An 8,849-nucleotide genomic window follows, 5' to 3' on the forward strand; every position below is an offset into this window, starting at 1 on the left:
GGGATTATCTGGCCCAAAAATAACTATCAAGTAGGTCAAAAGTTTTAGAAAATTCGTAAAGAGAATTAATCTAGAAAGCAAATTATTGTGAGCGACGTTATATTTATGAGCACATTTCAAGAGCGTAAATTACATCATCCCCTCCCCCCAGGAGTGATCATGTCGTTTTAGTATCTATGACGCATGCAAGCATACTTTGGTACCACCAATATATTTTCTGTTTTTGCATACCTCATTACAGTATCATTGGCATAATATTATTTTTAGTTATGAAGCGATTTCTAATTGTATAAACATCATTATACTTCGATAACATGCCATCATTTTTGGTATAAACGTCATAGCCGAGCAAATATCATGACGTCATTATCACGATAAAAAGAAAATTCCTCAGAAAATGCTAAATAGTTTAAAAAATAGCGTTTATTCATAACATTAATGAGTAATATCAGTGCTGAAGTAAAAATGCCCCCCACAAAAGATGAAGAAATCGAAATACTTAAACAGAAGATATCCTTACTGGAATCTCAAATCCATCAAAATGTAGAGGCAAATCTGGAGAAGCTCGAGACCTCAAGGAAGAAACAAATTGAGTTTTTGGACTCTGAACTGTCTTGTAGTATCTGCTTCGAGGTGTTTGTTAAACCAATTAGACTGTCATGTCTACATCCCTTCTGCCAAACCTGCATCTGTATTCTTCAACATCAACAAAACAAAAGGGTTTGCCCCCTGTGCAGGGCTAAGTACACATCAGTTGGCCGTTTAGATAATGTCTGTCACGCTGCATTGAAAATATTATTGAATTTTCTTATACTAAGAATGAAAAGACCGTAAGAGCTAAATTTGTAGCTACACGTCAACGCTTGGAAAAACAGCTGGAGGATATTAAAAGCGAGAATGAAAGTGAAATTGATGAAGAAGAAGAGCCCTTCTGGAGCTTCTGGGGTCCTCCTGAAGAAATAGTTTTATCTGCTTCATTTAGATTTTTCTAAAATCACTTTAATATTGAAAGTGAGGAAGAAAGTGATATAGTGATTCTAATGCTTGAAAGTGATGTAGAGTCCTTCTTGAGCTATATTTTTCAAGTAAGAGACGGATCTTTTTCCGAAGAAACAAATGAAGATCTCATCATCCCAACCTCCTGGATTTTCGACGATGTTGAAGAAAATACCACTGAAGACAGTCGAGTTTCTTCTTCTGAAGAAACAGTTGAAGATCTCAATATTCCAATCTCCTGGATTTTCGACGATGTTGAAGAAAATACCACTGAAGACAGTCGAGTTTCTTCTTCTGAAGAACCAGTTGAAGATCTCATCATCTCAATCTCCTGGCTTTTTGACGAAAATCAGGAAAGTGACACTGCCATTGAAGGAAGATAAGAAAACTTGAGATGATTAACTTCTCAGCCTTTCATCAGACGTTACTACCTAGAATTAAAGTATAAAAAAAATTTAGAGGATTTGAAATAGAATCTCTGTATCCTTATTAATTCCTGAAAGGAACATTGAATTTACAAAAAAAAAGATATTATAATTATATAATAATCTATAATCTCCAATCAAATGAGCCGTCCCTGAAGTTTATACAAGCATCCCTTTCATAAGAATCATGGGCATAACTTACAACACCCCCGGCCCCTGGGGGTTGTGTCGACGCCAGAGCTTTTGTTATCTAACCTTTTAACTATTTTCAACAAAATGACTGTCTCAAATTTTTTATCTGATGAATTTGGAGGGAAAACGGAGGAAAGGGAGGCTAGCTGAAAAAAAAACAAAAAACCGTGGATTGTCTGTTTATTTTACATATGCTGATATTTATTCCTCAAAGTTCACTCCCTCACAACCCTCAGGGCAAGGGTTTTATGTTATGACCTGGGGGCATATAAGGTTTTTATAGAAAGCATTGTCGTAGAAACTTCAAAAAATGTTCATTCGATTGGAAATTCAAAGAGCTAGTGCCCTTTTTAATAGTCGAAAGTGATTGGAGGGCAACTAGCCCCCCCCCACGCCCATCATTTCCCCAAACACATCCAATCGAAATTTTGAGATAGCCATTTTGTCCAGCGTAGTTGATTTCCATATAGAAAATAAGCTTTTGAGGAGGACACTCTCCCACAGCCCTCAGGGCAAGGGTTTTAAGTTATGCCCTGGGGGCATATAAGGTTTTTAAAGAAGGGGTTGTCGTAGAAACTTTAAAAAAGGCTCATTCAATTAGAAATTCAAAGGGATAGTGCCCTTTTCAATAGTCGAAAGTACTTGGAGGGCAACTACCCCCCCCCACCCCTCGTTCCCCCAAACACATCCAATAAAAATTTTGAGATAGCCATTTTGTTCAGCGTAGCTGATATCCAGATAGAAAACATATTTTTGAGGAGGACGCTCCCCCACAACCCTCAGGGCAAGGATTATAAGTTATGCCCTGGGGCATATAAGGTTTTTATTGAAATCTTTGTCGTAGAAACTTGAAAAGGGGCTCATTCGATTTGAAATTCAAAGGGATAGTACCCTTTTTAATAGTCGAAAGTGATTTGAGGGCAACTAACCCCCCTCTCACGCCCACCATTTTCCAAAACACATCCACTCAAAATTTTTAGATAGACATTTTATTCAACGTAGTTGAAAGTTTGAGAAATTAGGTCTTTAAGGATGACAACCCCTCCCCCCCACAGCCATCAGGGCAAGGGTTGTAAGTTATGCCCTGGGGCATATAAAGTACTTATTGAAAGCGTTGTCGTAGACACTTCAAAAGGGCTCATTCAATTCGAAATTGAAAGGGCTAGTGCCTTTTTTAATAGTTGAAAGTGATTGGATAGAGACTAGCGCCCCTCTCACGCCCACCATTTTCAAAATCACATCCAATCAAAATTTTGAGATATCCATTTTGTTCAACGTGGTTGAACATTCTGGAAATTAAGTATTTTAGGATGATGACCCCCTAAGATCCCTCACTGCAAGGGTTGTAAGTTATGCCCTGGGGCATATAAGGTTTAAATAGAAAGCTGTTGTATAAATCATAGGCAGCACGATCGCGCTGCCTAAGTAAAGAACGGGGACACTCGAGAACGAGACAAGAAACGGGGACTAAGTAAAGAGGAGGATACTCCCTCACAACACTCAGGGCAAGGGTTTTAAGTTATGCCCTGGGGGGACATAAGAACGATGCTGGCACAATGTATTATTTATTAATTTTTTCCTTTAGAGCAGGGCACTTCGTATCGAAGAAGTTGTTTTAGAAACTTCGAAATGCGCTCATTCAATTGGAAATTGGAGTGGCTTGTGCCCTTTTTTATTTTCGAAAGTGATTGGAAGGCGACTAACACCCCACTCACACCCACCATTTCCCCAAACACATCCAATCGAAATTTTGAGATAGCCATGTTGTTTAACGTAGTTGAAAGTTCTGGAAATTTGGTCTTAGAGAATGACAACCACCCTAACAGACCATAGGGTAAGGGTTGTAATTTATGCTCTGGGGGCATATAAGGTGTTTATAGAAAGCGTTGTCGTTTCCAAAAGGGCTCATTCGATTGGAAATCAAAAGGCGTAGTGCCTATTTTAATAGTCGAAAGTGATTGAAAGGCTTGACATTTTTATAATAAAGATCGAAGTGGGTATAACGTATTATTTTTTTGTTGTTGTTGTTGTTTAGACCAGGGCACTTCGTATCGAAGGAGTTGTCGTGGGAACTTCGAAAAGGGCTCCTTCGATTGAAAATAGAAAGGGCTGATACCCTTTTTAATAGTAGAAAGTGGTTTGAGGGCCACTAATCTCCCTTCCAGTCCCACCCTCCCACGCCTATCGTCCCACGCCAAACCTCCCATTTTTGCTCTTAAAATTTAACCAAATAAAAATATCGTAAGTGTATACAAGCTATCAAAGAAAGTAAACAGATTTTTTTGCAAATGGTATCAAGTTTTCCATTTCAGGTCAACTAGAGGAGGTATGAAACTAAATTAAACAGTACTATTTGTGTCCAGATATTTAAAAAGATGTATGTTGTTAAAAATTGGTGAAAATTTTTCTCCAGCATACAAGTAGCAGGCCAAACTATAAAGTCTTAAAAAACGAAAAGATTTAAAGTATTGTTTTCTTTTTCCCTGAAAAGACTTTGTCAATATAAAACGAACAGAAATTAATTTTAAAAACTTTTTCCACAAAATAAGTTTTTCAAAGAAAAGTAAAAAACTGCATTAAACAAAAAATGAGCAAAAATAAAATAAAATAATCTACCAAGCGTGAAACTACCACAAATCAGCATCGATAAATAAATGAAACCCAAAACGAACAGAAATTACAATAAATAACCGAGTCAAACTCAAATCGAGCAGAAATTAGCATAAGTTGTGCGCAAAACCCCTATGCCTTCCCAAGGCCAGAACAAAATTCGCACTTTACTGAAAAAAATAAAAGTGTTTTTACTTTTATAACTTTAATAAATCAAATAATTTTAACGTTTTGATTGCTAAATATCAGTATATGTATATTAAACTGACAATGCACATTGATTTGTATTTTTTCAGTAAAGTGCAAATTTTGTTCTGGCCTTGGGAAGGCCTAGGGGTTTTGCGCCCAATTTATGCTAATTTCAGCTCGTTTTGAGTTTGACTCGGTTATTTATTGTAATTTCTGTTTGTTTTGGGTTTCAGTTATTTATCGATGCTGATTTGTGGTATTTTCACGCTTGGTAGATTATTTGATTTTATTTTTGCTCATTTTTTGTTTAATGGAGTTCTTTACTTTTCTTTGAAAAATTTATTTTGTGGAAAAAGTTTTTTTAATTAATCATATAACAAGGCTTTTGGGGCTGATAAAAACCAAGCCAAAAATGAGCAGAAATAGAGTCAAATGATCTTCCAAGCGTATAAACTACCACATATTACAATCAATAAGTAGATGAAGCTCAAAATGAACAGAAATTAAAATAAATAGCAGAGTCAAACTCAAAACGGACAAAAATTAGCATGGGTAGAGCTGATACACCCCACGCCTTCTAAAGACCAGAACATAACTTGCGCTTTACTGAAAGCAAAATACCCTTTAAATGTTTTCACGCATTTTTAATTCCATAAATAAAAAATTATCAAAACTTTGATGAATAAATATCAGAATATGCAAATCAAACTGACAATCCACGGTTATTTGTTGTTTTTTTTTTCAGCTAGCCCCCCCCCTCCAACTTTTCCTTCCAAATAAATCAGATAAAAAATTTGGGATAGTCATTTTGTTGAAAATAGTTAAAAGATCAGATGACAAAAATTCTGGTGTCGACACAACCCCCGGGGGCCGGGGGTGTTGTAAGTTATGTCCATGGTTCTTATGGAAGACATGCTCGTATAAACTTCAGGGAGGGCTCATTTGATTGGAAATTGAAAGTTCTAGTTTAATCTTTAAGGTTCAAAAGAAATCTGAGGTCAACTAGCCCCCCCAGCGCCTTTTTTTCCTCATCCAATAAAATTTTAAGATAGCCATTTTTAAAAAAATAGTTCAAACATCAGACAACAATTAGTTCAAATATCAGATGAAAAATAGTTCAAACATCATATATTTCTTTCCCCAGAGTCACTTTATATGGAAGGATTGCTTGTATAAACTTCAGAGAGGGCTCATTTGATTGGAAACTGAAAGTTCAAGTTCACTTTTTAAGAGTCAAAAATGACCAGAGGGCTGCCCCTCTCCTCTACGTCGTTTTTTTTAAAAAGTATCAGAAAAAAAAATTTTGATAGCCATTTTGTTATAAATAATTCAAAGGTCAGATAACAAAAACTCCAGTGTCGACACCCCCCATCCAGGGCCCCGGGGGTAGGCGTTGTAAGTTATGCTCTGGGGGCATATATTGTTCTTATGGAAAGAGTGCTTTTATAAACTTCAGAAAGGGTTAATTTGTTTGGAAGGTGAAAGTTCTAGTTCACTTTTTAAGAGTCAAAAGAGATCGGAGGCAACTAGCCCCCCCCCCCACGCCCTATTTCCCCAAACCCATCCGAGAAAAATTTTAAGACAGCAATTTTTTGAAAAATTGTTCAAGCATCAGATAACAAAGCCTCCGGGGTGCACACAACCCCCCAGAGCCCAGGGCAAGTGTTTTAAGTTATGATCCGGGGCGCATAAGGTTCTCATGTAAGGGGTGGTCGTATAAACTTTGAAGGTGGCTCATTTGATCTTTTTATGAGTCAAAAGTGACCGAAGGGTAACTTTCCCTCCCCCCCCCACATACACACACCCTCTTTTCCGCAAATATATCCGATCAAAATGTAGAGATAGCCAGTTTGTTTGAAACAGTCCAACGATCAGATAATAAGACTTCGGGGTCAACATACCCCCTCCCTCGGGATTTCGGAAGAAAGGTTGTAGCTTATGCCCTGGGGGCATATGGTTTTTTTATTGAAGTTTTTATGGGACTCAAATGATCATAAATTGAAAGTTCTAATTCCTTTTTAAAAGTCATAAGTTATCCTATGACCCCCCTCCAAACCCTCTTCCCCCAATACGTCCGATCGAATTTTTATACAGCCATATTGTTCAAAATAGACCAAAGATCATATAACAAAAATTTTAGGGATAACACAGCCTCCCCCCCCCAGAACCCGGAGGCTAATGTTGTTAGTTATGCCCCAGCGGTATATAAAGTTTTTATGGAAGGAATGGTTACATAAACTTTTGAAGAGGTTAATTCGATTGTAAATCAGAATTTATAGGTTTCTTGTTTAGAGTCAAAAGGGATCAGAGGGACACTAGCCCACTCCCCAAAGCCCTTTTTTACCAAATATATTCGATCAAAATTTTTATATCTCTATTTTGTTCAAAATAGTTTAAAGATCAGATAACGAAAAATCCAGGGTCAAACCCCCAGAGCCCGGAACAATTCTTGTAAAATTTTGATAGAAAATGTTTGGGGAAGTTATGGGCGTGGGGGGAGGGCATTTGTCCTCCTTTCACTTTCGACTATTAAAAAGGGCACTAGTCCTCTCAATGTCCAATCGAATGAGCTCTTTTTAACGTTTCTACGACAGCACTTTCTATAAAATCTTATATCCCCCCTGGGCATAAATTACAACCCTTTTCCTGAGGGTTGTTCGGGGGGGGGGTCCACCCTCAAAGAAATTATTCCTGGACTTTTTGACTACGCTGAGCAAAATGGCTATCTCAAAATTTTGATTGGATGTGTTTGGGGAATTGGCGGGCGTAGGAGGGTGGTTAGTTTCCCTCCAATCACTTCCGACTATTAAAAAGGGCACTAGCCCTTTCAATTTCCAATGAAATAAGCCCTTTTCGAAGTTTTTACAACTCCTTGCCACAAAGTGCCCTGGTCTAAGAAACAAAAAAAAATTATAATACGTTGTGCCCACATCACTCTTTACTTAGACAGCGCTATTGCGTTGCCTATGATACCAGACAAACACATTAAAGTGATGAATGCTATGTACGAGAATAACACTGCTGTGGCTAAGCTAAGAAATGAGGTCACCAGCTGGTTGCGTATTAAATCAGGAGTTAAGCAGGGTTGTGTGCTATTTCCCTTTGTATGGATGATTTTGATGTACTTTGTCTTAAGGAGCACAGGAAAGGCAATGGAAGAACACGGAATCAAATGAAGAGAAAGACTTTCCTGGACTTACATTATGCTGATTATCTTAGCATACTAGATGAAATTATGAACAAAATGAATGAACTTTTAGAGGTTTTACGAGTTCAGGGTGATAAAATAGGTTTGAAGATTAATGTTAAGAAGACTAAGTCGCTAAGGCTAGGAATAAGTGGAGATGAAAAGGTGACGTTGGATAACGAAAAGATTGATCAGGTGGAAAACTTCACTTACCTTGGTAGTATTATTCAAAGGTCAGATAACAAAAACTCAATATCCTGTCTTTCAATATCTTGACTTCCAATATCCTTCGTAGTATAGTCTTGCTATAAGACTACCAACGCAAACACGATGGTTTGTCCTTTGGGCTCAGTTAAAGTTCGTGGAAAATTATTGATTTTGGTAGAATTGGTCTTAAGAAAAATATCCATTAATTTATTTATTAATAATAAGCAGACTATAATAACACTCAGTTTTTTCTGCTGGTTGATATTAGGAAAATTAAATGAACATTAAAAATTAAATTAAATATATTCAATTTCAATGAAATTTAAATTAATATAAAACTAGCCTAGATTCAAGTTACCGTAAAATTTCAAGCGAAAATATAACATAAATGAATCAAAAGGCAAAATTTACGTCGGAATAAATAGTTGCTCCTTTTTCTCTATCAATTCGACAAAGTTAATGCAAAAAGAATTTTGTTCCAGGAAATAAATTTGACAGGAAAGTGGAAAGATTAAAAAAAGATATTAACGAGTATTTATTTGTACAAAAAAGGTTTATGTAACAAAATATTAGTGTGTTAATTTTGGGGGAAATCAACTGTGCCAAATATAATTTTTATTATATTTATACATCCTATTATATTTATACATCCTAGAAAGTACACTGTCTCTGGAAAAAATCTAGCAAATTTTCCTCCGTTTTGCTAAGTGCCCACGCTTCAAAACCATATATGACCACTGTCATCACTGTAGCTTCCAATATTCTAATCTTGGTTTGCAGACTTATCTTACGATTCTTCCAAACTTTTAAACTGTGAAAAAAACCTTGGCCTTGGCTATTCTACATTTGAAGTCGTCGCTGCACTCACCGTCTTTACTAAAAACACTACCTAGGTGAGTGAAGATGTCGGCTCAATCGATCTTCTCGTTACCCAACATCACCTCTTCACCTTCACTTATTCCTAGTCTTAACGACTTAGTCTTCTCAACATTGACTTTTAAACCAAAATGAGCTCAAATCTTTCAAAACAGCACCTACTCTGT

At 36.7% G+C, this 8,849-nt stretch overlaps 1 protein-coding gene across 1 annotated transcript in view; it reads left to right on the forward strand.

Moving 5' to 3' along the window:
• The window catches only part of LOC148943700 (uncharacterized), a 296,754-nt gene that overhangs the window by 42,447 nt on the left and 245,458 nt on the right, over window positions 1-8,849 (forward strand). The window lies entirely within an intron of this gene.

The sequence above is a fragment of the Artemia sp. Qi Xiang Cuo genome, chromosome 15 (assembly GCF_049724085.1).
Source record: "Artemia sp. Qi Xiang Cuo chromosome 15, ASM4972408v1, whole genome shotgun sequence".
Classification (NCBI taxonomy): Eukaryota; Metazoa; Arthropoda; class Branchiopoda; order Anostraca; family Artemiidae; genus Artemia; species Artemia sp. Qi Xiang Cuo.